Below are 8,554 nucleotides of genomic sequence, written 5' to 3'. Positions count from 1 at the left end.
TCACTAGGCCTCATGTGAACAACAATTTACACAAAATATAATTCTAAAATAAAAAAATATTAGATGTATCTCTAAATTTCATAGTCATTTCTCCTATCTATGTCTACTTGGAATATTTATTCCAAGATGAGCGACTATAGAAGCTTAAATTATTGCATTTTTAGTCAATTTTGGTGCAATATCTTTCACTCAAATTGACACATTTACTAAAGTACATATGCAATTTAATGTAGTTATAGTACTATGATTACATTTGAGCAATGGTTTTTATTTGCAATTTCTTTAGTCATGTGCGACTAGAATGTTATTTGTTATTTATGACATCAACAGATAATGCTTTTAATGACTAGGAAACGATATGATACACATCCACATTGGCCACCTTTGGTTGTTGTTATTTTCACAAAATAGATTAAAAAAAAATTACTCCACTAGCACTAAATCCAATGTTACTTTGTCTTTGTACACAAGCCTTGTGTACCTTGCATAAATTGATGGTTGTAGTGCTATAAATGCTACTATTAATAATGCAAATAATGCTACTTTTGAAACCACTATGGTTCTCATGTGCTCTCATTCTAAGTATGTCAATATCTTAATGATCGGTGGCCGATCACGAATACAACTGAACTATGTATAAGCAATGCATCAAGGCAAAGTATATAGAACTAATGTGATTAATTTTATTGTATCATAAATCATAAAGAGACAATATACATAAAATAATTCTAAAATCATATATATAGCAAAAATACTAGAATTTTTATGACAATAAATTCCATAGTTGTTTGTGCAAAATAAAATAAAATAATGTGTAGTGTGTTTTACTAATCAAAACACATAGAATGTTTCTTTGGTGCTTCTTGCTACATAGAGATATCAATTATTAGTTTTTCTAGTTGTTATTTTTTCCATTAACTCCATGCATTTTTTTTGTCCACCCATTATGTCTAGGTTTTGTCCCCCCATATGCACACACTAGCTATGACACTCACTCCAAATGCTATGATATGCATATGTCAAAAGACTACAATGTTCATGTGTTAACCATAGGTATGCTCGATCAATTGGAAGTGCATTCATCTGCACCAAGTCTTAAAGAACAAATACTACATTATGCTAAGAACCTAAATACTTTACATTTTATTTGATACCATAATGTCTTTATAATGCAACACTAAGTTAGTAACTTAGACATGGTGCAATTGATAGCTTTATAGTAATAATCTTTTGAATATGTTTATTACTTCAATAAAATTTTGAATATAATTATTATTTTAAATAGATTTATGCTTGTTATTTTAAATTAAAGTTGTTTATTATACAAGGCTATATTGTAATTGGTTTTTGAAACTAATGTTTGGATTCTATTTGATTTATACATTTTGAAAAGAATTTACAGAATTTGTCAAAGTTTTTTACAGAATTTTACAAATTAAATATAGTGTTTTGAATTTGTTAAAATGATAATAACACTTTTATTGTTATTTTTTTATATTTTTATATAAATACCTTTAGTTTTAAATTATATTTTGATTAAAGAATACAATATTCAAATTTCCTTATGCCCACTTCCTCTACTTCTTTGTTAGTGTTAGGTACTCATTTTCGAAGGATTGGCAAACAAAAACCGAGAAAAAAAGATAGTCACAAAGACAATGAAGACTACATAATATATAGGGGTCTAAAATTGTTCTACTATGACACATGGTAATTGAACATTCAATGTGATCCATGCTCTTAACCCTATAAATCATTGTCACATTTGGACAATCTCTCATATTGTCTCAATATAATTCATGGCAATGAAAAACAGGTTTGTGTTGAATGGATCAAAATTGGAAGAAATTGGTCACAAGTTATATAGATTCAATTTACATAGATTAGAGAATTTCTTCTATTATCCTAGTGATTCTATTTGACTCATTTTTTGTTCTTCTTCACTTTCACTGTGCTTCAGTTGAAATATGACATGGGATTGTAAACTACTTCTGACATTGCTTATCTCATGGACATGATGCTTCTTTGCATTGATTGCATACAAAATTGACTCCTGAATATCTTCAAGATCTTCATCATGTTAATGATCTTGAAATTTACTTGCAAGGATTGTCTACACCTTCTTCTATTTTTGCTCCATCTATAATTATCTTATGGGGGGATGCGTGCTGTATCAAAGGGTTCTCCAAATGGTTATCAGTTCTAGTTAATGTTTGGCTATTTACAAATGGCCAAGCATATCTACGGTTCAATCTAGACATTCATGACTATCAATATAATATTTTTCTACATAACCAAAACCCTACATGTGGACATTTTGAACCACTCTTGTTACATAGCACAATAGATATTGTAGCTCCAATAGATAAATCAATTGGCTCTTGCATTTTTCCATACCAATTCTCACTTTAACACTTTGACATATTGTCAATTGAGAAAATCTTATTTGATCAAGGATTCTTGATCTATCAACAAAATTTCAATGACGACCATGACTCTTTTTTTGAGTCTATTTGTACACTTGCACCATGGTTTGATATGTCTAATATGAGAAAAAGAATTGCACAATTTTTTTACAATTGTTTCATTTATAATGATATTAGAGCCACCAATTTCTTAAAACAATACTTGAATGCCAGAAACATTGAGTAAGAGCAATGTATTAATGATTGGAAAGCTTATATTATAAACTTATCAATGCCATATGCATATGGAAATATAGAAGGAAAAGGTTTTGAACTACAATGTATATGTGAACTACTTGATGTTAACATATATATTTGGAATACAAAAACATAAGATATTTCCTTGAGATTATATCATTAAACACTCGCTCTAAAGTATTGTACCTTATACATCTACCAATATCGACATCACATGCACATTTCCATGCACTTCCTCAAATTCAAAATGTTGAAAATATTGACCACAATGAAAAGATACCAAAAGTGCTCCAAATAATATTGGAAAGAGAAACTTTAAAGTCAATGTTAAGTGTACCTTGTAGATATATTGTTAGCAAAGAATCTAGTTTTACTAGGTATTGTACTCAACTAAACCATTTGTCAATTGACAAAAAAATATCAACACAACAAAAAATAGTTGAAGGATCGAAGGATTTCACATGATCAAATCAACACACTAATCCTTTTTCAATGGAGAAACAAAATAACAATGAAGTATCTACCTCTTTTTTCAATGGATATAGTAGCAATACATTCACTTACATCAGTTGAAGTCTACAATACGAGCATAAGGTGATCTAATACAAGAACCACAAAAGCGACATGTAAAGTCAAATAAAGTAATCGAGGAATATTTTCAATCAATCCAAGACACGGCTACATATGCATGTTTCATTTGTGATAGATTGTCCTTTGGAAAGGATGTGAAATGTATTGACAAACTCACTTTATCAACTATTTTCTATCTGATGCCTGCATCAAACTTCAAAGCTATCAAAATCAATGAATAAATATCCAAATCTTGTAATAATGCAATACTCAATAAAAAATTCCTACATTTGCATCACCTCTTCATTTTCAACGAAACGAAAAATTGGTCTCCATTGCACAATTGACATATTTAGAAGAGAGATTAGTGGCACCAAGAATGGGTTTTGCACAAATAAGAAAACTTGGTTACAAAAATGTCACAAATCGTATTAACAGGAACAATCATAAATGTTCCTTCTAGTCTAGATAGAATTCAAACAATATTACCTAGAGATATTGATGACAACATGATAGTGGGAGTTATGCTAAAAAGAAAAATGGAATACAAGAATGCTTATTTGTCTGGAAATATTCAACCCAAAAAAGTGATGTTTGCATTACATGACTTGTGCAACACATCTCTATACAAAAGTGAAAAAATAGTAATCAACGATGAATGGAAAAAACATTTTGATCAAAGTAAGAAAAATCATCAGAATGATAGTCCAAAAATAAAGGAACTAGACTCACCAAATGCAGATAGTGATCTAGAGCCAGAAACTGAAACACTTGTACATGGTTATTCAGAGGCCCACCTCATCCATGATCTTGATATAAGAATAATACATATTGCACCTTCTGAAGGGTTTCATCCCCTAGGCATTTTTCAAGACAAATTCTTTGAAGAACTAAACTTCCCGACATTGTTCTTTGGATCAAGTCACCCTACTAATGTTATCAATCACTTTTCCTATCAAAAAATTGCACAATGGGAATTGTTGCACATGTTTGGTGACTTTTCAACACATATTACAAACATATTTTTTAAAGCAATTTGAATTTTTATAAACAAGTTTTCTAACTCAACCTGGATTTCTATTTGCAAAGGAGAACTGAAAGGACAAAAACTAGTTGCTAAATATGTCAAAAATAAAAGCAATCTTCAAAAATTATTAAAATCACCAATTGCATATCAATGTTTAAGGAGAATTCACACATCCCCTGAATATTTTGAACATTTACGAAAATATATCTTTGCAATGATACAATCGCCTAGCCCACCAACTTTCTTTGTCACATTCACTAGTGCTAAGCATCTTTGGGATCCATTGATAAATGCACTAATAATGAAACGTATTGACTATAAAAAATCATAAAAATAACTTTGATGTTGAATGCATTGATAGATTGAGCAAATGTACACCATTCATCTGTAGCCGATATTATAGGCATAGAATCTCATCACTACATTCCTTGCTAACAAGAAACAATGAATTATTTGGTCAAGTGAAAGATTATGTTTTTATCACAGAGTTCCAAAGTAGAGGAATAGAGCATGACCATGGATTACTTTGGATTCAAGGTGCACCAATATATCAACATTCCCCCAATGTCGATGTCATAGATTTCATTGATCAACATTTGAATTCTAATTCAACAATCTTTTCGAGTCAAATAATTCAATTTCAAACTCATCACCACAAAAGAGCTTGCAAAAAAATTAAAATTCTACTTGTAGATTTGATTTCTCTATTCCAATAATTGATGAAACTTGTGTCTTACACCCTTTGTGCAATGAAAACAATGGTATCCAAGCAATTAAAAGTAAACTTTCATTTCTTCTATAGAACAAATCCTATTAAAAAAACATAACATTTGACATGTTTTTAGTCGATCTTGGAATTACAAAATAAGAATACATCGTGCTCCTACAATTTTGTATTACTCAACCAATTTTACTACTCAAAATAAATCCTTATGATGTGTGGATAAATGAATTTGAAAAAAAAACCTCCTTTGTGGCAAGAAAACACAGATGCACGATTTATTTTAGATGCCTATGCTGCAGCAACATATTGCAGCTCTTATATGAAAAAAATGGGTCGCTCCATGACAACTTCCTTAAAAAAATTTCGAGGAAATTTCATATATTGTGGAGACAAAAAAATTGAAACTATTTGTAAAATTGGAAACACATTTCTAAATATGCAACAAATGTCAAGTCGACAAGCAATGTACATTACTCTGTCATTTCTTTGTATTTAACTTCTAGAAAAAAAAATCATTAACGCTACTCTAGCTGAAACACAAAAATATATTCTAAAAGGACCTATCTTGTTACAACAAGAACCTAGTAACTCTAAATATATTGTTTGCATGAAAACCATTGATAGATATGTTGCATGACCCACTGTCCTTGAGCAAGTTTTCTTTGCAGAGTATGTTTCCTTGTATTCAATAACAAGAACAACAACTAAAAAAGAAAACATACATATGTCATAAGATTAATTCTATACAATGAACACATGGACCCAGAAAACCATTATAGAGAAAAAATGATGCTCTACATCCCATACAGAGAGTCTAAATACACATTAAAGAAAAATGACGAAACATGGGCTGAAGCATACTTTTCACATAAACACATTGTCGATGTCATTGGAAAATATTTTTCTCATTTAATCACACCATGGGGTGATATTGAAACTTCTTCTACCATAATTGCATCCCAAAATGACGAAATATTTATGCTTCACTTCCCTTTAGAATTTGATAATAAGGCTTGTTCTAATGAAAAATATGACATTCAACATGACCTCCAAGAGAAAATGCAATTCAGAAACACTCAAACTAAATATAAAAAAAAAAACATTGAATTCATTAAGAATTCCCTTTTTTTGGAAACATTGGCATATCATGAAATTACGATACAATTAAATCAAGAGAAACAATCAATAATCAAACAAATAGTTCTATGGAAAAAAAAAATCCAAGTAAGCGCTTCTATTTTTTCATCACTAGAGGTGCAGGTACAGGAAAGACATTCATTGCACAAGCACTTTACCATGCACTAGTGCATCTTTATAACAAAGACTTACAAAGTGACCCCTTGAAAAAAAAGGGTCTAATACTTGCATTTACTGGCAAAGATGCATATATTGCACATGGTATCACAGTCCATTCAACTTTGCATTTGCCACTTTCACCATGTTATTTGGTGCCATTGGATTCTAACACACTTGATATATTGAGCAAATAATATGAACAACTTAATTTTCTATTGATAGATGAAGCTTCATTAATTGGCTCTCGATTTCTATATAACATTGACAAGCGACTTCATGAAATCATGCACACTCCAGCTTCCCCATTTGGGAACATCAACATAATATTTTGTGGTGACCTATGTCAAGCACAACCTAGATGTGATTGTTGGATATTTGAGAAACCATGTCTTAAAGGAACTACTGTTCGTTACAACGTCTGGAAAGACAACATGAAAACTTATGAACTAAAACAAGTAATGCGACAAGATAGTAAAGAGTTTCTATCCATCTTAAATAGAATTAGGACATGTTCACATACTGATGATGATCTTGCATTCTTGAACAAACATTGTTATTGATGTGCACCAAATGATCCAACCTTTCCATACCTCTTCTACTTAAACAAGAATGTACATGAACATAATGAAAGAATGTTGTCTCTCATCAACAAAGAAGCAATCATATTAAACACATATGATATAATAATTGAATCGACAAATACAAATCGCAATAAAAACATAAAAATGCAGTTTCCATCTACCATTGTGTTGAAAGAAAATATGCTTATTGAATTAATTGGCAGAAATTATGCTATTCAAGATGATTTGGGAAACCATTCTGAAGGAATTTTTAGAGCATCCACGACATTTGAAAATGGCATAATTTGGATTTAATTTTCTGATCCAACCGTTGGTGCTATTCAATGGAAAAAATGGCACATCTATTCAAAGATGGAATAATGTCTACGTGGGCACCTATTACTAGAGTTTGTAGGAATAAAAAATCAAACAACATAATTAGTTTTACAAGAGGACAATTCCTTGTTCAACTGGCATGTGCACGAACTATACATCGATCACAAGGGTTGAGAACGAAAAAATTGGATTTTGACCCAAAAGGAGTTAGGAAACATGGACTCGTCTATACTGCACTTTTTTGTGTCAAAGATTTTAAATCCTTGTATTTCCTACACAAATTGGAATATAGAAACTTTTCACTAAATGACAAAGTTGTTGTTGAGCTAGATAGATTTAGAGAAAATGCCTCTTATCAGCTTGAATATAGCATATATCAAAGTAAAAAAAATGACGACTTGACAATATGTTCATTGAACACATGTAGTTTATCCTTGCATTTTGAGGATATCATTGTTGAATATGATCTAATGAGTGTTGACATTCTTTGTTTCCAAGAAACAAAAACAAAATCACCTCCATCAAATCCATTTTTTTCAAACAAATATCACTACATACATCTATACCACTTACATGGAATTCTCACATACTACACAAAAAATATTGTAGTTGACAATCATTTCACTTATACAGGAAGACAAATTGAATCGAAAATTGCAACATTCCATGTTTAAAAAAAAACATTACACTTTCAAATGTATACATTGCACCAAATACAAACATTGAAGAAATAAGTAATTTCATCAAGCTCATTTTAGAGCACACATACCCAATTGTGCTTGTTAGTGATTTCAATTTGGACATGTTGCAAAATAGCCATCAACAAAAAAAAACTACTTTCATTTATGCAAAGTAATGGATTCAATTTTCATACCAAAAAAACAACAACTGACTATAGCTCAATTCTATACCACTTTTGGACAAACCTTTCAGTTAGTATTTTTTATTTCCATGTCTTCAATGCTTATTGGATAGATCATAATACAATTTGTCTTGCCATATCTTTGTTGTCGGCTTGAGTCATTTTGCCCATGTTCATGTCCTACAATTTCATTGTTCGCCTGTCACAATACTCATCACATTTGCAAATGTGAAACTTATACATATGCTTTTATTTGTAAACATTGAAAAAAAAAGAGTTGTGCACAACAACAAACAAGAAAACAACAACAAAAACCCAAATATCAAATTCATGTAACTCTTTGAACCATCAACATAAATCTGTTCAGTTTGTCTTTCATAACTGTAATTTTTTTATGCCATAGTTATCATGGAATTTACGCATTTTGGATTTCACTTTGTGACATTTTGTTCTATATATGGAATACCATTATTTTCTTTAGTTTCTAGTTCATGTTTCGTTATTTCTTGTCCAACT

This window comes from Pinus tabuliformis, chromosome 8, assembly GCF_031772625.1.
Source record: "Pinus tabuliformis cultivar Carrire ecotype Pingquan chromosome 8, CPIR1, whole genome shotgun sequence".
Lineage (NCBI taxonomy): Eukaryota > Viridiplantae > Streptophyta > Pinopsida > Pinales > Pinaceae > Pinus > Pinus tabuliformis.
Note: the sequence above shows the minus strand (reverse complement) of the source record.